We start from the raw sequence: 22,162 nt of genomic DNA on the forward strand, positions 1-22,162 counted from the left end.
TTTTTAACCGCCTGCTGTACCTGCATGCTCGCCCTCAGTGACTGGTGCACAAGAACCCCTAGGTCTCTCTGCACTTCCCCATCTCTTAATCTATTGCCATTCAAATAGTAATCTGCCCTCTGGTTTGTATTTCCAAAGTGGATAACCTCACATTTATCCACATTGTAGTGTATTTGCCATGTATCTACCCAGTCCCCCAATTTATCCAAATCACACTGGAGCTTCCTGACCCCCTCTTCAGTGCACACAACCCCTCCTAGCTTATTGTCATCTGCAAATTTTGAGATATTACATCCAATCCCCTCATCTAGATCATTAATGTAAATTGTGAACAGCTGGGGTCCCACTACAGATCCCTGTGGCACCCCACTGGTCACCGCCTGCCTCTCAGAAAATGAGCTGTTTATCCCAACACTCTGTCTTCTATCTGCCAGCCAGTTCTCAATCCACATCAATACCTTGCCCCCAATCCCATGAGCTTTGATTTTGCATGCCAGTCATTTATGTGGGACCTTATCGAAGGCCTTTTGGAAATCCAGGTACACCACATCCACTGGCTCTCCCCCATCTATTTTACCTGTCACCATCTCAAAGAATTCCAATAAATTTGTCAAGCAGGATTTACCTTTTGTAAATCCGTGTTGACTCTGTCCGATCCCTTCTCTGCTAGTCATATGCTGCGCTATTACATCCTTAATAATGGATTCCATAATTTTGCCCACTACTGATATAAGGCTCACCGGCCGATAATTCCCCGCTTTTTCTCTACCCCCCTTTTTAAATAGTGGGGTGACATTAACTACCCTCCAATCCATGGGTACTAATCCTGATTCTATCGAGTTCTGGAAAATAATTCTTAAAGCATCTGCTATCTGAATGGCCACTTCTTTAAGTATCCTAGGATGTAGATTATCAGGCCCTTGGGATTTATCGGCCTTCAATCCCTTCAATTTCCCCAAGACCATGTCCTTAGAGATACTGATTTCTTTCAGCTCCTCCCTTGCATTAGTCTCTATGTTTCCCAACATCCTTGGGAGGTTATTTGTATCCTCTCTTGTGAAAACAGAAATAAAATAAGAATTTAATTGGTCTGCCATTTCCTTATTCCCCATTATATATTCCCCTGATTCTGACTGCAAGGGACCTACTCTGGATTTCACCAATCTTTTCCTCTTGACATATCTATAAAAGCTTTTGCAGTTGGTTTTTAAGCTTGCCGCAAGCTTACTTTCGTAATTTATTTTTGCCCTCTTAATTAATCCCTTTGTCCTCCTTTGCTGCATTTTGAACTGTTCCCAGTATTCAGATTTGGTACTTTTTTTGGCCAATTGTTATGCTCTCTCTTTGGACCTAATGCTGTCTCTAATTTCCCTGACTGTTGAGTCACCTTTTTTGGTTTATTTTTATGCCAAACTGGTATAAACAATTTCTACAATTCTTCCACTAGATCTTTGAATGCTTTATATTTTAGTGAATAAGTTGCATCGTGAAACCAAAAAGACTCTCAAAAATGGAGGTCGACATACGCCAGATATAGTTTTGAGACCTTAAATTCAGCTCAAAATCCAATCCGCACTGATCTGGCATATGTCGACCTTTGATAAGCCAAAACAAAAGCTGACTGTGACAGATTTTCATTGAGATTTTTATTGAAAACAACACAATTAACACCCTTCAAAATCATTATCATTGTATGAAAACAACAGCCCATTTAGAACCTTTCAAGATCACTCTGGCTGTCATCGTCTGAAGCAAAGATGGTGGCAGCAAGCATATCCATACTCTCACTGTTTAAATAGTCATCGTATGGGTCCCAGTCTGTATCTGATGAGGTGGTTTCAGCTTCTTTGTCAGTGTCCCACAATAAATCATCTTCCGTGCCATCAATTGCAGAAGAGATTCAACACTTTTTAAACTATTTTATCACAGTCTCTACTTTCTTGGTCCGATGCTTTGACCACAAAGTTATACAACATATCAAGTGATGCAGCACACACTGCCATTCGTAAATGATTTTTCTGCACTTGACATCCATGTATTCCATTCCTCATGCACATGGTCTTTGAATGGCCTGTTTCAAGAAGACATCGAGAGGTTACAATTTAGACATCAAGCCACCCAGGATAACCGCCATGTATGTATTATGTAGTGCTAATCTACTTTTAGTCTTCTCAGTTAAGTGGCTACGAAACATATCCCAGACCAGCAAACTCCCTTCTTTGTGTAAACCCCCAGGCCACCTCTTCCACACATTGTCTATCCATAGTTTTACACCATTTTCATCCATCCATCCTTTTTCATGAAAATGTACAAAAATACCTGCAGGGAATTTCATTTTCAGTTTAATTTTGTGTTTGAGGGTTACCATGGGTTTTAACTTTGTCCTGTTGTCCATGCACAATAACATCATGGTAAACCTGGTCCTTTGGTGGCCTGTACTTCTGGTTTTAAAACCTTTCCATTCCCCTGTTCTATTGTCTATCATGTCAGAATTCATGGGGGTTTCATCCATGTTTCTGATATTTGCCAATGCAAACTGGTGTTTCTGCCGGTTACGTATAATAAACTGGTGAATACTTACAACTTTATAATTAAGATCTTTGGGTTGTTTCTAGGCAATTTTTTTTGGTGTAATACCAGATATTTCCTGTTCATGAAACAATTGCACCAGCCTACTGTAGCCTCAAAATCATTGAGGTCTCGGTTCAACTTGACCCATTGCAGTGCAAATGTTATTTCAGGTGACTAGCAATCTTGCCTTTGTTCATGCACCCATTCTGTAATGTGATTTTCCAGCTGTGGCCAACGAGTGATTATTTTTCTCAGGGATATTGCCTTTTTGCTATTTTTTAAAAAGTCTCTTCTTTCTTCCTCCAATCTCTTACCTACTTCTCATGCTCATCATTTTTTCTTTGAACAGCGCAGTTGTTGGTTTTCTTGGCCACATTCAACTTAAAGCTCTCTTCATACTTCTTTCGCATCCTATGTTATGTGATGGACCCTCCATGATAGCAATCATCTCCAGCCAATGCCCAGCAGATCAATCCATGTGATCTTTGGGGGTCGACCTATGTGGTGGTAAATCACTGGCCTACTGCAGGGGGAAACCTCTGTACCTGCAGGAGTGTAAGGGGACAGGACAACACCTGGCCGGCTGCCAATCAGTTGGCCTAAATGGATCAAGCCCCACCCGGTCAGGTGTCAATCACCCTAAGGGATATAAGCCTGCGCCGGCCTCCCGAGATCTCACACAGAGTTGCTGCAGCCACAGCCAGCCTGGCTCTGTGGAAGTCTTTGTGGATTAAAGCCTGTTGTACAGTCTTTACCTTGTGTGTGTCTGATTCTGTCTAACAGCGCACCACAATTTAATCCACAAAATTATCCCACGGCTGCCATGGAAAAGCTCCTGAGTGCAGGGAGCCTCGAGGTCAACCCACGCCACCCGAAAGCCCAGACACGCTTTGAGAAGTGCCAGCATGCAGTCGAGGCAATAATCGAGGCACACGAAGGCGACAACCTGGACTCCGATCGGAAGAGGTTGGTCCTACTCCAGTCAAAACTGGGTCCCCACGCCTTCCAGGTAACCAAAGGCTGTTCCACATACAAGACACTCTCGAGTACTTGTACAAGCCCCCCATGAATGTGGTCTGTGCAAGGTACGGTTCCCCCAGGCTCCCTCATGGCCCTCTCACACTGCAACTGCTGCCCCAGGCCAAGCTGGGGAGGAGAACATCACTGTGTCAGGCGCCCAGCACCCCTGTAAGTACTGTGGGTCCTGGTGTGGGTCAGATCGATGATCACGCCAAAACTGCCCAGCTCGGAATCAGTATTGTTCCTGATGCGGCAAGAAAGGCCACTTTGCAAAAGTGTGCCTCTCTAAACCTGCTGGCAGCTCAGTGGCCCTCTATGACTTCCCTATGTCCCCCGCGGACCCCCCCCCCCCCACGTGCGCATGCCGTGTGATGCCATTGTCCACGCGACGACTTCCTCCTTCCCTGACTTGGACTGTGCAACATCTGGCCCCACCAGCGACCATCACAGTGTGTGCCATGATCATCTGCACCAGCCCCCACCCTCGCTGGCGCCACTCACTGAGAACTAGTGATGTCACTTCCAGCTCATGGTATGACATCACTTCCGGCTGACGTAACGATGTCCTTGCCGCTGTCCGTTATGACGTCACTTGCTCCAGCACAGCGGACATGACTGGGAAGGAGGCCAGCCACACAGCGGCTCCCCACATGCCACTGCCATCTTGGGCCAGGTGGCGCCTGACACGGATGGCCCCCAATGATGTTGAGAATTATGTGGTCAACATGGGCAATGACCAGGTCACCCTACCGATGCTCCCCACGACTCCGGAGGCCATCGGCTACCGCATGCTGCATCTCACAACCGATGTCGATGTGGTCAATACGGGCAATGACCAGGCTGCCCAATTGACGCTCCCTATTCCTCTGGATAGCAATGACTCCGACTCTGAGATGGTCCTGACCGCCACTACACTGACTAGGGACATCCTCCACGATCTCGGGCGCTCAATGATGGACATGCGAGTCAACGGGCAGGGAACAAATTGCCTGTTGGACAGTGACAGCACCGAGAGCTTAATTCACCCGAGCGTGGCCCACTCCCTAAGGTTAAAGGTCCACCCCACCACCTGCTCGATCGCCCTCGCCACCAAGGATAAGACTGTTGGTACCCTCGGGCGCTGCTCGGTCGATATAATGGTGGGAGGGGAGACTTTCACAGGATTTAGGCCTCTGGTCATGCCCAAACAGTGTGCATCACTCCTCCTGGGCCTGGATTTCCAGTGCCACCTGCAGAGTGTCACCCTTGCCTTCGGGGGGCCCCAACCTCCACTTACATTGCACAGCATGCCAACCTACCAGCCCCGGCCAACCTGTGGCCTCTCCACACTGCGCATCACCCCACCAGCGCTCTTTCCACATCTTGTGCTAGGCTGCAAGCTGATCACCGCCAGAAGTAGGCGCTATTGCGCTGCAGACAGGCACTTTATCAAAGCGGAGGTGCAGCAACTCCTGGCAAAAGGAATTATAGAGCCCAGTAACAGCCCTTGGAAAGCCCAAGTCCTGGTGGTCAATGGGGGAAGTAAGCTGAGGATGGTCGTGGATTGCAGCCAGACCATTAATTGGTACACCCAGCTGGATGCCTACCCCCTGCCAAGAATCGCCAACATGGTCAATGAGATAGCCCGCTACCAGGTTTTCTACACGATTGACCTGAAGTCGGCGTATCACCAAATCCCTATCCACCCGAAGGACAAACCCTACACCACCTTTATTGCGGACGGACGCATGTACCAGTTCTGCCAGGTTCCTTTTGGGGTCACGAACGGGGTCTCTATCTTCCAGCGGGAGATGAATCGCATGGTAGACCAGCACAAGCTGAAGGCGACATTCCCATATCTGGATAACGTCACTATCTGCAGCCATGACCAGCAGGACCACGATGCTAACCTGGAAAAATTCCTCCAGACGGCCACAGAGCTGAACCTCACTTACAACAAGGAGAAGTGTGTGTTCAGCACCACCCATCTCACCAGCCTGGGTTACATCGTGGCCACTCCTCCTGGAAAGGATCCGCCTATTAATGGAGTTACCCCTCCCCCCATGCTAAAGGCCCTCCAGAGGTGCCTGGGCCTGTTCTCTTATTACTCGCAGTGGGTCCCTTGCTTCTTGGACAAGGTCTGCCCATTGGCCCAAGCTGCACATTTTCCCCTCTCACCTGAGGCGCAGGCAGCCTTCACCTGCATCAGGCAAGACATTGCGGACGCCACGATGCAGGCTGTGGATGAGGACTCCCACTTCCAGGTGGAGAGCGATCCCTCCGAGGTGGCCCTCACTGCTACCCTCAACCAAGGGGGGGGGGGGTGTCCCATCACCTTCTTCTCCAGGACCCTCCACAGCTCCGAGCTAGGGCACTCTGCCATTGAAAAGGAGGCCCAGGCGATTACGGAAGCAGTCCACCACTGGTGCCACTACCTGGCTGGCAGGAGATTCACACTCCACATGGACCAGTGGGCCATGACGTTCATGTTTAACAATACCCACGAGAGCAAGATCAAGAACGACAAGATCCTGCGCTGGAGAGTCGAGCTGGCAACCTACAGCTACGACATCCAGTACTGCCCAGGGAAGTTTAACAACTCCCCTGATGCCCTCTCTCGCACCTACGCATCTATGCATGACGACAGGTTGCAGGCATTGCATGAGTCCAGCTGCCATCCGGGCGTCACCCGGTTGTACCATTTCATTAAGTCCCGAAGTCTGCCGTACACCATCAGGGATGTCCAGGACATGACTGAGGTCTGTCGGGTCTGTGCAGAGTATAAACCCTATTTCTTCTGACCCCACCCCCAGGCCCACGATGTAGAGGCTACTCGGCCTTTCGAGCATCTCAGCGTGGACTTCAAAGAGCCCCTGCCTTCCACGAACCAAAAAGTCTACTTTCTCACGGTAGTGGACGAGTACTCAAGCTTCCTTTTCAACATCCCTTGTCCAGACACCTCCATGGCCACTGTCATCAGGGTCTTGGGGCAGATTTTCACCTACATCCAGAGTGACCAGGGGTCTAGTTTCATGAGTGACGAGCTGCGCCAGTACCTGACGGTGAGGGGCATCGTGACGAGTCGCACGACAAGCTATAACCCAAGAGGCAGTGGGCAAGTGGAACATGAGAATGGGGTGGTCTGGAAGGCAGTCCTCCTGGGGCTCTCAGGAAAAAAGGGTGGGCTGTTGAGTTCTGGCATTCGGTCACTGCTGTGTACAGCTACCAATGAGATCCCTCACGAACATCTCTTCTCATTCCCCAGGAGGTCGGCGACTGGAATGTCACTCCCAACATGGCTCACATCCACGGGACTGGTGCTTCTGCATCAGCATGTACGGACACAAAAGGCTGAAGCCCTGGTGGAGCAGGTTTTCCTCCTTCATGCAAACCATAACTACGCTTACGTTAGGTTCAGCAGTGGCAGGGAGGACACCATCTCAACCAGGGACCTAGCACCAGAAGGAGCACCCACCACACAACGCCACCCTCCAACCCAGAACGATGCTGACCAGGCATACATCCCCATCCCCATGCAGCTATGGGGCACGCAGGGCCTCCTTGACCACCAGGGGCCCGCTTCAGCCTTAGGAGATGAACCCACCCCTTACCCATCCAATACGACCTGCATACATTGACCCTGGCCCCCTTGGCCACCCCTCCATGCAGCACTACACCAGCCACACACACCCCTGATGGCAGCTCCCCCACTTCCCCTCTGACCAGTGACCAGGAGCCAGTCCTACAATGGTTACAGAGACCCTGGCGGCCGCCGAATCATCTCAACCTGTAAATATTGTATATGGGTGCAATCCCTTGTTACTGCCCCCCCAGAACAATTTTAAAGAAGGGGGTGAATGTGTTGGGACACCACCGGCCTACTGCAGGGGTAAACCTCTGTACCAGCAGTAGTGTAAGGGGACAAGACAACACCTGGCTGGCTGCGAATCAGTCGGCCTGAATGGATCAAGCACCATCTGGTCGGGTGTCAATCACCCTCTGGGATATAAACCTGCGCCGGCCTCCCGAGGCCTCACACAGAGTTGCTGCAGCCACAGCCAGCCTGGCTCTGTGGAAGTCTTTGTGGATTAAAGCCTGTTGTACAGTCTTTACCTTGTGTGTCTCTGATTCTGTCTAACAGCGCACCATAACCTATATGCCAGTCAATGGCCCACCTTAAGCATTGCGAGCCTTGAAGGTCGACTTGTACACCAGGTATTTCATAAAACCTTTAAAATGGGCTGAAAAAGTGGGGTTGACTTATACCTGGTTGACTTTACGCCAATATATGGTAATTTAAAATAGAAATCATTTTGAAATATTTATACATTATTATAAACATTTTTAAGGACTAGAAATTGATTGAAATCATTAAAATAAAGTTGAATAAGTAAACCCAAATAAATGAGTCACACTTCTTATACCCGCCAGCCTGGCATTAATTTGAAAGGCTTGTTTCTATCATTTGTGTATACTCCACTGGGCTCTGATGGAGCGGGGGGTCAGACCCACTTGATGAATGAAAGTAATATCATTGTTTTATATCTGAACTTGATATGTTCAGCATCTATAAAAATGGAAGAAAAGTCTGAGGTTTACTTAGACATTATTTTAACAGATTTTTTAGATTCAGTAAAATATCACAAACTTTTTTTTGAAAATTACAAATTTATAAATATTACATAGTTAATTGAAGGGGCTAAAGAATCTTTTCTGTTTCAAATATTTACTTCCTTTCAAAATAGACTTTTGGGTTCTGGTCTCCAAATGACTACAATTTAGAGCAGGGATGGAGGTATTATATTGTTTTAGTTGAATAAATTAACATATTAATTTGTACCTGTGTTTATCAAAACATTGATAATTACAAATGTCTTCAATTACTCGCATTACCAGAGGTACAACCAACTTAACACACTTTAATAGATTTTAGAGTTATAATTCTCCAGCATAGAAAAAGGATCTTTGGATTTGTGTGTCCATGCCGACCACTTTATCTACCCAAGCTAGTTCCATTTGCCTCGATTTGGCTCATATCCCTCTTAGCCTTTCCTGTCCATGTATCTATCCAAATGTCTTTCAAACATAATAATTGTTTCCACCTCTAGCCATAACCTTCTGTGTGTGAAAAAAGATGCCCCTTAGGCTCAGGACCCTCTTAAGCCTTTCCCCTCACCATAAACCTCTGCCTCCAGTTTTAGATTCCTCATGAATCTTTCGTACACTTTTTCCAGCTTAGTGCTATCTTTTCTATAGCTAGCTGCCTAGAACTAGAGAGGGAAGGGGGTGGGGAGCGGGAGGGAAGGAGCCAGAGGGAAAGAAAAAGTCTTGGGGGAAAGGTTGAACAGAAACTGGAAAAGTTGATGTTAATGCTATCTGGTGGAGAGTGTCTAGATGGAATATTAGATGTTGTTCCTCCAATATGTGGTATTCAATTTGCCAGCTTATCTTGGATCCTAAGTGTTGGCCTTCTGAACCGGCATAGCATGAAGGACTTTGTCAAAAGCCTCGCTAAAGTTGATGTGCACAACATCTTCTGCCCTGCTCTCATCAATCTTGGCCACCTCTCCATAAAATCAATTTATTGCTTCACCTCCTTAGCAGTAAACCAGAGTAAGTAAGATCCTGGTAATCAAGAAAATCTAAATTTAAAAAAAAAGGGGGAGGAGAGGGGCAGGAGGAGGACTGACAAGAAGGGAAGAAGAGGAAGGCTAGGAGCACAGCTTTTTTTCCCCTAGTTTTTATTTTCTAGATCAGAACAAATTGAACATTTTTAGGCATTTTATTAGTGTTGAAAGAATCCTGGGTTAATATTTCTCGTGATTTGCAGGAAATGATTTTATAAAATGTAATACTTTCACCTTGTTAAAACCAGCATTGCACTTCTGGATTTTAAAATGGTTTATTTTTGCTAATGGCATCAGAATATATTGTATTAAAAGCAGAAATGCTTCCCTGATTGCATTTTCTTAAACATGTTCTTCTTAATGTGGTGGCTTGTAATGATGTTAGCATTTTCTCATCTCTTTCATCATATTTGGATGCTTTATATTATTTCCCACATTTTATGCAGGTTGTTACATCAGATATATCCTGATGATGTAATTTAATTTCAGCAGACATTTCAATTGGCAAGATGGGGATAGAAAATGTTATGAATGTTATTGCAAGCAAGATTGAGGAAATCTGGCTGATTCACCTGCAGTGTAATACTGTATAGCTTGAGCAGCATTTCTTTCGAATTTCTTCTTCTCTAGCATTGTAACTGAAGAATTTGGACTGGGCATTTGGCAGAGTGGAGCAGATTTGTGGGAATGCATATCCATTGTTTTTAGAACCAGTGGGTATCTATTACCCACTTTCAATCTTCTTTCAAGGCAAGGCAGAGTTTAAAGATATTTGGAAGGGTTTTACTGATGACCTTGCTTATATTTTCCGTCCAAGGCTATTCAAGCATTACAATTCCAGGAAATAAGTAAATATTTTAGGATTCCTTTAACTTCAGAATCAGAATTTATTGTCATGAACAAGTCACAAAATTTGTTGTTTTGCGGCAGCGTCACAGTGAAAACATTCATATAAACAACTTTACAACAATGAATAAAAATAATGCATGAAAAGTCAAAGTAAGGCAGTGTCTTTGGCTCATTGATCATTCAGGAATCTGATGACAGTGGTGAGGAAGCTGTCCTTGTGCTGTTGAGTGCTTTCCCAAAGGTAGCAGAGTGAAGAGGGCATGGCCTGGGTTGTCGGGTTCCTTGAGGATAGCGGCAGCTTTCTTAAGACATCATCTCTTGTAGATGTCCTTGATGGAGTGAAGTCTGGTGTCCGTGATGTCACAGGCCGAGTTAACAATCCTATAAGAGTTTTTTCTTGTCCTGGATGCTGTGCCTGCTCAGGTCTGCTGAGAGGGGCCATAAGTGCTTGTGTTGCATCCCTTGTGAGGACAGCCAAGATGAGTTGGACTGACAGTTTCCAAATTAGTGTTTAAACAAAATGCTCCTTGTTTAATTTGCAGTAGTTGATGGTCATTCGTCATGTGCAGTTTTTCTTCCAAACAGGCCAGACAGGGCTGTTAAAGGAGGAGACTGCAGGTTTTATTAACCCTTTATGGAGGAGGACATCGGTCGTCTGTGCGATCTTGTCACTCCCTGCTGCTACCCAGTACTGAGGGATGCAGACTGGGTGGTGGGGGAATGACGAGGGAAGTCCACCTTGGTGACCCGGGCAATCCCAAAGGTAAATTTACCTTTACTAGTTTTCATGCCAAGAATACACTCAGAGTTCTTTGGCTTGGCTTCACGGACGAAGATTTATGGAGGGGGTAAATGTCCACGTCAGCTGCAGGCTCGTTTGTGGCTGACAAGTCCGATGCGAGACAGGCAGACACGGTTGCAGCGGTTGCAGGGGAAAATTTGTTGGTTGGGGTTGGGTGTAGGGTTTTTCCTCCTTTGTCTTTTGTCAGTGAGGTGGGCTCTGCGGTCTTCTTCAAAGGAGGTTGCTGCCCTCCAAACTGTGAGGCGCTAAGATGCACGGTTTGAGGCGATATCATCCCACTGGCGGTGGTCAATGTGGCAGACACCAAGAGCTTTCTTTAGGCAGTCCTTGTACCTCTTCTTTGGTGCACCTCTGACACGATGGCCAGTGGAGAGCTCGCCATATAACATGATCTTGGGAAGGCGATGGTCCTCCATTCTGGAGACGTGACCTACCCAGCGCAGTTGGATCTTCAACAGCGTGGATTCGATGCTGTCGGCCTCTGCCATCTCGAGTACTTCGATGTTAGGGATGAAGTCGCTCCAATGAATGTTGAGGATGGAGCGGAGACAACGCTGGTGGAAGCGTTCTAGGAGCCGTAGGTGATGCCGGTAGAGGACCCATGATTCGGAGCCGAACAGGAGTGTGGGTATGACAACGGCTCTGTATACGCTTATCTTTGTGAGGTTTTTCAGTTGGCTGTTTTTCCAGACTCTTTTGTGTAGTCTTCCAAAGGCGCTATTTGCCTTGGCGAGTCTGTTGTCTATCTCGTTGTCGATCCTTGCATTTGATGAAATGGTGCAGCCGAGATAGGTAAACTGGTTGACCGTTTTGAGTTCTGTGTGCCCGATGGAGATGTGGGGGGGCTGGTAGTCATGGTGTGGAGCTGGCTGATGGAGGACCTCAGTTTTCTTCAGGCTGACTTCCAGGCCAAACATTTTGGCAGTTTCCGCAAAACAGGACGTCAAGCGCTGAAGAGCTGGCTCTGAATGGGCAACTAAAGCGGAATCGTCTGAAAAGAGTAGTTCACGGACAAGTTGCTCTTGTGTCTTGGTGAGAGCTTGCAGGCGCCTCAGATTGAAGAGACTGCCGTCCGTGCGGTACCGGATGTAAACAGCGTCCTCATTGTCGAGGTTTTTCATGGCTTGGTTCAGCATCATGCTGAAGAAGATTGAAAAGAGGGTTGGTGCGAGAACGCAGCCTTGCTTCATGCCATTGTTAATGGAGAAGGGTTCAGAGAGCTCATTGTTGTATCTGACCCGACCTTGTTGGTTTTCGTGCAGTTGGATAACCATGTTGAGGAACTTTGGGGGGCATCCGATGCGCTCTAGTATTTGCCAAAGCCCTTCGGTGTCGAAGGCTTTGGTGAGGTTAACAAAGGTGATGTAGAGTCTTTTGTTTTGTTCTCTGCACTTTTCTTGGAGCTGTCTGAGGGCAAAAACCATGTCAGTAGTTCCTCTGTTTGCGCGAAAGCCGCACTGTGATTCTGGGAGAACATTCTCGGCAACACTAGGTATTATTCTATTTAGGAGAATCCTAGCGAAGATTTTGCCTGCAATGGAGAGCAGCGTGATTCCCCTGTAGTTTAAGCAATCTGATTTCTCACCTTTGATTTTGTACAGGGTGATGATGATGGCATCACGAAGGTCCTGAGGCAGTTTTCCTTGGTCCCAACAAAGCTTGAAAAACTCATGCAGTTTGGCATGCAGAGTTTTGCCGCCAGCCTTCCAGACCTCTGGGGGGATTCCACCCATACCTGCTGCTTTGCCACTTTTCAGTTGTTCAATTACCTTATATGTCTCTTCCCGGGTGAGGACCTCATCCAGCTCTAGCCTTAGGGGCTGTTGAGGGAGCTGGAGCAGGGCAAAATCTTGGACTGAGCAGTTGGCACTGAAAAGAGATTGGAAGTGTTCTGACCATCGGTTGAGGATGGAGATCTTGTCGCTGAGGAGGACTTTGCCATCTGAGCTGCGCAGCGGGCTTTGGACTTGGGGTGAGGGGCCGTACACAGCCTTTAGAGCCTCGTAAAAACCCTTGAAGTCGCCAATGTCGGTGCTAAGCTGGGTTCGTTTGGCGAGGCTAGTCCACCACTCATTTTGGATCTCCCGGAGTTTGCGCTGAAGATGGCTGCATGCGCCTCGGAAGGCTTGTTTCTTCTCTGGCCAGGACGGCTTTGTAAGGTGAGCCTGGTGGGCAGCTCGTTTCTTTGCCAGTAGCTCCTGGATTTCCTGGCTGTTTTCGTCGAACCAGTCCTTGTTTTTCCTGGAGGAGAAGCCCAGTACCTCTTCAGTGGATTGCAGTATGGTAGTCTTCAGCTGATCCCAGAGGGTTTCAGGGGACGAGTCCGAGAGGCGTATTGCATCCTCGAGCTTTGCTTTGAGGTTTGCCTGGAAGTTTCCTCTCACTTCGTCTGACTGCAGGTTTCCAACATTGAACCTCTTTCTGGGGGCTTTACTGTTCCTGGGCTTTGGCTTGAAGTGAAGGTTGAGCTTGCAGCGAACCAGCCGGTGGTCAGTGTGGCATTCCGCGCTAGGCATGACCCTGGTGTGGAGCACATCTTGTTTGTCTCTTTCTCGCACCAGGACGTAGTCCAGGAGGTGCCAGTGTTTGGATCGGGGATGCATCCAGGTAGTCTTCAGGCTGTCCCTCTGCTGAAAAAGGGCGTTTGTAATGACAAGCCGCTGTTCTGCGCAGAGCTCCAAAAGGAGGCGCCCATTGTCGTTGCACTTGCTGACGCCATGCTTGCCCAGGATGCCTGGCCAGGTTTCTGAGTCTTTGCCGACGCGAGCGTTGAAGTCGCCAAGGATGACAACCTTGTCGGCTGTAGGGGTGCGTTGAATGAGGTTGCGCAGGTCAGTTAGAACTTGTCCTTTTCTGCTGGTTCCGCCTGGAAGGTTGGAGCATAGACACTGATGAGGGTGATGCGACGCTTGTTTTGAAGGGGGAGTCGCATGGACATGATCCGGTCCGAGTGGCCTGTCGGGAGGTTTACGAGTTTGGAGGCAATGGAGTTCTTGACCATGAAGCCTACACCAGATAGGCGTCGTTCATCCATAGGCTTGCCAGACCAGTAGAGTGTGTAGCCCGCGCCGCGTTCTTGGAGGCTGCCTACATCTGAGAGCGGCTATGTCGATGTCAAGTCTGAGGAGTTCATGTGCAATGAGGGCAGACCGACGTTCAGGTCTGTCGGCCTTGTCTAGCATGGTTCTGATGTTCCAGCATGCTAGCTTGAGTTTGTGAGCATCTTTTGAGGGGGAGGACGTGGAGGGGGAGGACGTGGAGGGGCTGGACGTGGAGGGGGAGGACGTGGACCTATCCTCGGGCCTGCGCAAAGGAGCTTTTTGGTGGAGTGCAGTGTGCGCAGTACTGGCCCCACCCTTTACACCCATGGTTCATGTGCCATGGCCAAGCAAGCTGGGATGTGGCAGCGAGGTCCTTAGGTCGTAGGTTTTATATCAGAGTGGCCTTCTCCTATGCAGGTTTCTTATCCGGGCTGGAGGGGCCTGCCTCCCCTCCTAGGTCGGACCATACTGCCCGGACCGGGGCCGAGGCCACCGCTGCTTTCCCTGTGCCCGGACTGGGGCCGACGCCTCCTACTTTCTTCCCGGACCGGGGCCTCCGCCTGCCTCACTCGACCGAGGCTGGGGCTGCCGTCTCCCCTTCACACTTTGCCCAGTTCGGGGCCGCCGCCGCTTACCCTCTGTCCGGACCGGGGCCGGGCCCGCCGCTGCTTTCCCTGTGCCCGGACCGGGGCCGCTGCCTCTTTCTTTCTGACCGGACCGGGGCCTCCGCCTGCCTCACTCAACCGAGGCCGGGGCCGCCGCCTCCCTTTCACTCTTGCCCAGATTGGGGCCGCCGTCTGCCTCACTCGACCGATGATGATCTTTTAATGAGATAATATGCCATTGCGGTCAGCGTGAGTGGGACGCGGGGATGGAACATTTCTCATTCTGCTCAAGGCAACAGTGTTAAAAGGGCAACCTCACCCCGTGAAAGTGCATCGTTAACCCTTTCAAAGTCTCTTTTAAAAAAGTCCGTTGGTGCTGGATGACCAAGTAACTCATTAAAAGACGGGGAGGCAGGAACAGGCCAAGTGATGTTTTTGAAACGTTAAGATCCTGAATTACTGAAAATACATTTCCGATGGAGAGGCAGGTGGTGTCCTCTCTGGCGGAGAGGGTGGAACCACCCATTCCCTCTATCTTAACCTCGGATCCCCTCCACCCCTTAGGATTCCCGGGAGCAATGGTTTGTTCATTGCCAGTGTCCACTAGTGGCATCCTACGCTGCGTGTTCCCTTTTTCCCAGTGAACAATCTCCAGGTTGAATGGCCTCATGTTACCCAGTACAACTGGAGAGGATGATGGTCTTTTAACTCCAACCAAATGTTGTACTCTGTCTTTTGCCTTTCGTTTGGCCAGATATGCGATACTACTTAGATGGAAGATGCTTCCCCACCCATATTCAGTGGCTGAGGGACATTTAGAAAAGATTCTATACACAAATATAAGGTTTCAAATGTTGTGGGGACCATTCCTGAGTTATTTCCACAACCTCTAGGCATGATATAAATCCTGAATTTCAGTAATTCACCATTTTACTCCAGGAATGAAGTACATTTTTTAAAGCCATATTACATTGGTATAGGGATGGGGTTTAGAGACATGGCTATTCATGATAAAATTATTAGATGTGCTTTTGTATTATGACATGCTCTATGTGCCTCTATATTTTGCTGAGCTACATAATCTGTCACTTTTATTGTGCATTCCATAAATGTTTTGTACATGTATGCTTATTTGTGTAAAACCAATAAAAAATTAAAGAGAAAACAGTAATTCATACATAATGTTACTCTTCATCGACTAAAGCTTGGCCTTCATTAGCAGTATTCCCTCAGTGCTGGTCAAGAAGCTACAAACTCTGGGCCTCTGCACTCCCCTCTGCAACTGGATCCTTGACTTACTCATCCAAAGACCACAGTCAGTACGCATTGGAAACAACATCTCCTCCTCACTGGTTATCAACACAGGTGCACCCCAAGGATGTTTGCTTAGACCACTGCTCAACTCATTATACACCTATGACTGTGTGGCCAGACACAATTCCAATACTATCTGCAAGTTTGCCGATGATCCCTTAGTGTTGGCAGAATCACAAACGGCAATTAGGAAGCATACAGGAGGGAGATAGATCAACTCTTGGAGTGGTGTCACAGCAACCACCTTGTGCTCAACATCAGCAAAACCAAGGAGATGACTGTGGATTTCAGGAGAACATGGCCCAGTCCTCATCAAGGGCTCAGTAGTGGAGAGGATCAAGAATTTCAAATTCTTGGGTGTCAACATCTCCGAGGATCTGTGCTGGAGTGATGATGCAATCACGAAGAAGGCTTGCCAGTGACTATACTTTGTGAGGTGTCTGAGGAGACCCAGAATATCACCAAAGACTCAAACTTCTACAGGTGCACCATTGGAGAGCATTCTGGCTGGTTGCATCACTGTCTGTTATGAAGGCACCAAATCTCAGGACAAGAATAAACTCCAGATGGTTGTTAGCTTGGCCTGCGACATCACAAGCATCACTCCATAGAGGCGGTGTCTTAAAGAAGCAGCCTCTATCCTCAAAGACCCCCACCACACAGGCCATGCTCTCTTCACTCTGCTACCATCAGGAAAAAGATACACGAGTCTAAAGGCGAGCACTCAACGGCACAAGGACAGCTTCTTCCCCACTGCCATCAGATTCCTGAATGATCAATGAACCAAAGAACCAAATTAGATCAATGAACCTTATTTTTCAAGCACTATTTTTTTTTAAATATATTATTGTGGTAAGATGGTCCATAATATAAATGTTTGTCATTTGATGCTGCTGCAAAACACAGAATTTTGTGACTTGTTCATGACAATAAATTTTGATTCTGACTCTGATTCTGGCCCTTTAGCCCTTGATGTTGTGCTGACCAATATATTCCTACCAAAAAAAAAAGTCTTCCTACCTCGTAACCCTCAATTTTCTTTCATCCTTGTGCCTGTCTAAGAGACTCTCTGTGTTTAAAAAAAAGTACCCCTGATGTCTCCCCTAAACTTTTATCTGTATAGATGTACTTTGATGTTTCCTATTCTCAGGAAAAAGCAGACTGTTTACCTTATCTATGCATCTCAAAATCTTGTAGACCTCTATTAAGTCACCTCTCATCCTTCTTTGCTCCAGAGAAAAATGTCCTAGCCCTGCAAACCTTGCCTCATAAGACTTACTTTCCAATCTGGGCAACATCCTGGTAAATCTCACCTGCACCCTCTCCATGGCTTCCTCATCCTTCCTATAATGAAGTGACCAGAACTGAATGCAATATTCCAAGTGTGGTCTCACCAGAGATTTGTAGAATTGCAACATGACGTCTTAACTCCTGAACTCAGTCCCCTGACTTATGAAGCCCAGTACCTCATTGGCCTTCTTAACTATCCCATCAACCTGTACGGCATTTAACATATAATATTTCTCATGTTCGTCTGATTTATCCAGTATTTAGCAGGTCAACCAGAATCAATAAAACCCATTTGCCATCTGATTAGAAGTAAAGCTGGAATTTCTCTGACAATTTTTTCCAGCTGAAAGAATTGTCATCTTCAGTGTTGAAGAGAATTTTTTTCGTATTTAATTGCATCACATTATTTTCATATTCTTGTTTATCATGCGCATGAAGTTGTGTCTATATTCTATAGATGAGATTGGATTTTTTTTAATCATAAAAAGCATGAGACTTCACTCTAGTGAAAAGCTGAAAAGAAACACACTGTACCACTGAAGTTCATATGCCATATTTTCCTTGTCTTTTCTTTCATCTACACAATCTCTTATTTCTGTCATTTTCCCCCTTTCCTGTCATGCTTTCGAATCAGATTTGAAATTTTTGCTTTAATGTTATCAACAGAACATTATGAAGTTAAATTTGATGTATGTATTCAATCTAATGCAGTGCTTTGCAACCTTTTTCTTTCCAGTCACATTTTCTTTGGCTTGGCTTCGCGGACGAAGATTTATGGAGGGGGTAAAAAGTCCACGTCAGCTGCAGGCTCGTTTGTGGCTGACAAGTCCGATGCGGGACAGGCAGACACGATTGCAGCGGTTGCAAGGGAAAATTGGTTGGTTGGGGTTGGGTGTTGGGTTTTTCCTCCTTTGCCTTTTGTCAGTGAGGTGGGCTCTGCGGTCTTCTTCAAAGGAGGTTGCTGCCTGCCAAACTGTGAGGCGCCAAGATGCACGGTTTGAGGCGTTATCAGCCCACTGGCGGTGGTCAATGTGGCAGGCACCAAGAGATTTCTTTAGGCAGTCCTTGTACCTTTTCTTTAGTGCACCTCTGTCACGGTGGCCAGTGGAGAGCTCGCCATATAACATGATCTTGGGAAGGCGATGGTCCTCCATTCTGGAGACGTGACCCATCCAGCGCAGCTGGATCTTCAGCAGCGTGGACTCGATGCTGTCGACCTCTGCCATCTCGAGTACTTCGACGTTAGGGGTGTAAGCGCTCCAATGGATGTTGAGGATGGAGCGGAGACAACGCTGGTGGAAGCGTTCTAGGAGCCGTAGGTGATGCCGGTAGAGGACCCATGATTCGGAGCCGAACAGGAGTGTGGGTATGACAACAGCTCTGTATACGCTTATCTTTGTGAGGTTTTTCAGTTGGTTGTTTTTCCAGACTCTTTTGTGTAGTCTTCCAAAGGCGCTATTTGCCTTGGCGAGTCTGTTGTCTATCTCATTGTCGATCCTTGCATCTGATGAAATGGTGCAGCCGAGATAGGTAAACTGGTTGACCGTTTTGAGTTTTGTGTGCCCGATGGAGATGTGGGGGGGCTGGTAGTCATGGTGAGGAGCTGGCTGATGGAGGACCTCAGTTTTCTTCAGGCTGACTTCCAGGCCAAACATTTTGGCAGTTTCCGCAAAGCAGGACGTCAAGCGCTAAAGAGCTGGCTCTGAATGGGCAACTAAAGCGGCATCATCTGCAAAGAGTAGTTCACGGACAAGTTTCTCTTGTGTCTTGGTGTGAGCTTGCAGGCGCCTCAGATTGAAGAGACTGCCATCCGTGCGGTACCGGATGTAAACAGCGTCTTCATTGTTGGGGTCTTTCATGGCTTGGTTCAGCATCATGCTGAAGAAGATTGAAAAGAGGGTTGGTGCGAGAACACAGCCTTGCTTCACGCCATTGTTAATGGAGAAGGGTTCAGAGAGCTCATTGCTGTATCTGACCCGACCTTGTTGGTTTTCGTGCAGTTGGATAATCATGTTGAGGAACTTTGGGGGACATCCGATGCGCTCTAGTATTTGCCAAAGCCCTTTCCTGCTCACAGTGTCGAAGGCTTTGGTGAGGTCAACAAACGTGATGTAGAGTCCTTTGTTTTGTTCTCTGCACTTTTCTTGGAGCTGTCTGAGGGCAAAGACCATGTCAGTGTTTGCGCGAAAGCCGCAATGTGATTCTGGGAGAATATTCTCGGCGACACTAGGTATTATTCTATTTAGTAGAATCCTAGCGAAGATTTTGCCTTTCTCGCCTTTGTTTTTGTACAGGGTGATGATGGTGGCATCACGAAGATCCTGAGGCAGTTTACCTTGGTCCCAACAAAGCTTGAAAAACTCATGCAGTTTGGCATGCAGAGTTTTGCCACCAGCCTTCCAGACTTCTGGGGGGATTCCATCCATACCTGCTGCTTTGCCACTTTTCAGTTGTTCGATTGCCTTATATGTCTCATCCAGGGTGGGAACCTCATCCAGCTCTAGCCTTAGGGGCTGTTGAGGGAGCTGGAGCAGGGCGGAATCTTGGACTGAGCGGTTGGCACTGAAAAGAGATTGGAAGTGTTCTGACCATCGGTTGAGGATGGAGATCTTGTCGCTGAGGAGGACTTTGCCGTCTGAGCTGCGCAGCGGGCTTTGGACTTGGGGTGAGGGGCCGTACACAGCCTTTAGAGCCTCGTAGAAACCCCTGAAGTCGCCAATGTCCGCGCTGAGCTGTGTTCGTTTGGCGAGGCTAGTCCACCACTCATTTTGGATCTCCCGGAGTTTGCGCTGAAGATGGCTGCATGCGCGACGGAAGGCTTGTTTCTTCTCTGGACAGGACGGCTTTGTAAGGTGAGCCTGGTGGGCAGCTTGCTTCTTTGCCAGCAGCTCCTGGATTTCCTGGCTGTTTTCGTCAAACCAGTCCTTGTTTTTCCTGGAGGAGAAGCCCAGTACCTCTTCAGTGGATTGCAGTATGGTAGTCTTCAACTGATCCCAGAGGGTTTCAGGGGACGGGTCCGTGAGGCGGGTTGCAACGTCGAGGTTTGCTTTGAGGTTTGCCTGGAAGTTTCCTCTCGCTTCGTCTGACTGCAGGTTTCCAACATTGAACCTCTTTCTGGGGGCTTTACTGTTCCTGGGCTTTGGCTTGAAGTGAAGGTTGAGCTTGCAGCGAACCAGCCGGTGGTCAGTGTGGCATTCCGCGCTAGGCATGACCCTGGTGTGGAGCACATCTTGTTTGTCACTTTCTCGCACCAGGATGTAGTCCAGGAGGTGCCAGTGTTTGGATCGGGGATGCATCCAGGTGGTCTTAAGGCTGTCCCTCTGCTGAAAAAGGGTGTTTGTAATGACAAGTCGCTGTTCTGCGCAGAGCTCCAACAGGAGGCGCCCATTGTCGTTGCACTTGGCGACGCCATGCTTGCCCAGGATTCCTGGCCAGGTTTCTGAGTCTTTGCCGACACGAGCGTTGAAGTCGCCCAGGATGACAACCTTGTCGGCTGTAGGGGTACGTTGGATGAGGTTGCGCAGGTCGGTGTAGAACTTGTTCTTTTCTGCTGGTTCCGCCTGGAGGGTTGGAGCATAGACACTGATGAGGGTGATGTGACGCTTGTTTTGAAGTGGGAGTCGCATGGACATGATTCGGTCCGAGAGGCCTGTCGGAAGGTTTTCGAGTTTGGAGGCAATGAAGCTCTTGACCATGAAGCCTACACCAGATAGGCGTCGTTCATCCGAAGGCTTGCCAGACCAGTAGAGTGTGTAGCCCGCGCCGCGTTCTTGGAGGCTGCCTACATCTGCCAGGCGGACTTCACTGAGAGCGGCTATGTCGATGTCAAGTCTGAGGAGTTCATGTGCAATGAGGGCAGACCGACGATCAGGTCGGTGGCTGTCAGCCTTGTCTAGCATGGTTCTGATGTTCCAGCATGCTAGCTTGTGTTTGTGAGCATCTTTTGAGGGGGAGGACGTGGAGGGGGAGGACGTGGAGGGGGAGGATGTGGACCTGTCCTCGGGCCTGCGCAAAGGAGCTTTTAGGTGGAGTACAGTGTGCGCAGTACTGGCCCCACCCTTTACACCCATGGTTCGTGTGCCGTGGCCAAGCAAGCTGGGACGTGGCAGCGAGGTCCTTGGGTCGTAGGTTTTATATCGGAGTGGCCTTCTCCTATGCAGGTTTCTTACCCGGGCTGGAGGGGCCTGCCTCCCCTCCTAGGTCGGTCCATACTGCCCGGACCGGGGCCGAGGCCGCCGCAGTTCACCCTGTGCCTGGATTGGGGCCGCCGCCTCCCACTCTCTGCCCGGATCGGGGCCTTCGCCTGCCCCACTCGACCGAGGCCGGGGCCGCCGTCTCCCCCTTGCTCCTGCCCGGATCAGGGCCGCCGCCGTCTACCCTTCGCCCGGACCGGGGCCGGGGCCGCTGCTGCTCTCCCTGTGCCTGGACTGGGGCCGCCGCCTCCAACTCTCTGCCCGTATCGGGGCCTCCGCCTGCCTCACACGACCGAGGCCGGGGCCGCCGTCTCCCCTTTGCTCCTGCCCGTATCGGGGCCGCCGCCGTCTACCCTTCGCCCGGACCGGGGCCGGGGCCGCTGCTGCTCTCCCTGTGCCTGGACTGGGGCCGCCGCCTCCAACTCTCTGCCCGTATCGGGGCCTCCGCCGATACGGGAGAAGGAGTGGGAGGCAGCGGCCCCAGTCCAGGCACAGGGAGAGCAGCAGCGGCCCCGGCCCCGGTCCGGGCGAAGGGTAGACGGCGGCGGCCCCGATACGGGCAGGAGCAAGGGGGAGACGGCGGCCCCGGCCTCGGTCGTGTGAGGCAGGCGGAGGTTCCAGTCACATATCACCTTAAGTAATCCCTTACTAACCACAGAACATCCATGTCATCCTATGGCTTACTCAACCAAACAGGCTGACCTACATGGCCAGTGCCATTTACTCCAGTTGATTAAGCACATGTTCTGGAGTGGTGTTTTAGGACGGAGTGATAGCATACAAGAACATCGGACTAAAACACAGCCTTTCCCAGCCTGCTCCACCTTTCAAAGTGATTATGGTTAATATTCTCTTTAAACATAGGATCTTT

The 22,162-nt window shown here is 48.9% G+C and overlaps 1 long non-coding RNA gene across 2 annotated transcripts in view; it reads right to left on the reverse strand.

Moving 5' to 3' along the window:
* Window positions 1-1,673: 1,673 nt before the first annotated feature.
* LOC138759852 (uncharacterized) overlaps window positions 1,674-22,162 on the reverse strand; it is a 49,554-nt gene continuing 29,065 nt past the window's right edge. For both annotated transcript variants that reach the window (XR_011355151.1, XR_011355149.1), the window contains exon 4: window positions 1,674-2,071. This is a non-coding gene — a long non-coding RNA (uncharacterized lncRNA). The remainder of the gene's footprint in view (window positions 2,072-22,162) is intronic.

Source organism: Narcine bancroftii, chromosome 4 (assembly GCF_036971445.1).
Source record: "Narcine bancroftii isolate sNarBan1 chromosome 4, sNarBan1.hap1, whole genome shotgun sequence".
Taxonomy (NCBI): Eukaryota; Metazoa; Chordata; class Chondrichthyes; order Torpediniformes; family Narcinidae; genus Narcine; species Narcine bancroftii.